Source organism: Poecilia latipinna, unplaced genomic scaffold (assembly GCF_001443285.1).
Source record: "Poecilia latipinna isolate Pla-1442-1.1 unplaced genomic scaffold, P_latipinna-1.0 Scaffold2341, whole genome shotgun sequence".
Lineage (NCBI taxonomy): Eukaryota > Metazoa > Chordata > Actinopteri > Cyprinodontiformes > Poeciliidae > Poecilia > Poecilia latipinna.
In genome coordinates this window covers 42,162-42,946 of record NW_015114957.1, presented here as the reverse complement: position 1 = coordinate 42,946, position 785 = coordinate 42,162, and the positions used below count along the sequence as shown (strand labels likewise).

The 785-nt window shown below is 57.8% G+C and overlaps 1 long non-coding RNA gene across 1 annotated transcript in view; it reads right to left on the bottom strand.

Annotated features, from left to right (window-relative positions):
* Nucleotides 1-24: 24 nt before the first annotated feature.
* Nucleotides 25-785, bottom strand: part of LOC106937422 (uncharacterized) — an 11,549-nt gene continuing 10,788 nt past the window's right edge. The window contains exon 3 of the long non-coding RNA XR_001422393.1: nt 25-191. This is a non-coding gene — a long non-coding RNA (uncharacterized LOC106937422). The remainder of the gene's footprint in view (nt 192-785) is intronic.

Genomic DNA, 785 nt, shown 5'->3' with positions numbered 1-785 from the left:
AAAAGGTACGAGAAGAAGCTGCATCTTAAAAAACAGAAATGAAGTGGAGCTGGTGGAGGTGACTAATTAAAAAGTCATTGAGTTACTCCAGATCCTGTTGTTTCTATCATCTGAAATGTTCTTCAGGTGGCAGAAGGCCGACTTTGTAACCGTCTTTATGTGTCTGAAGATTCAAGTCTGAGTCCATCACTCTGCCCAGATATCAGGCCTGGTTTCTGGTTCTAGTGGCGTGGCCAGTCCCAGCGTTCCCGCTGCCGGAGTGCAGCCCCCCCCGAGTCTCGGGCTCCAGAGCCTTCAACCGGCCGTCCTGCCGGCGCTCCAGAGTTTCCTTCTCCGTCCGAGCCTCCTGCCGGCCGACCCCTCTGCCAGCCATCCAGGACCGGCAGCCGGCCCCAAGAGCCTCCTGCTGCGGTGGCGGCAGCGACCGCCTGACCCTCCTCCACGTCTCCGCTTCCTGCGTCGTCGCCCTCCCCGGCCCAAGCTCCGCTTCCTGCATCGTCGCCCTCCCGACCTTCCACGGGAGCTCCACCTCCTGTGCCGTGGTCGGCCCCCGGACTGTTTCCCGTATCTGAGTTCCTGTTTGGATTTAGTTTTTGATTTCTGGCCCTCCTGCCGTCGCCCCTCCGCCCGCCCTGTTGGGTCGTTTTGGTTTTGGACTTTTCTGTTTGGCCGTCAGATAGCCGCCCCTTGAGGAGGGGGAACTGTTACGATCCGTGTTTCTGTGTGTTTATTTTTGAGTTTCTGTGTAGTCCTGTTCCCTGTGAGTCTGTCTCTGCGTCTTCCCC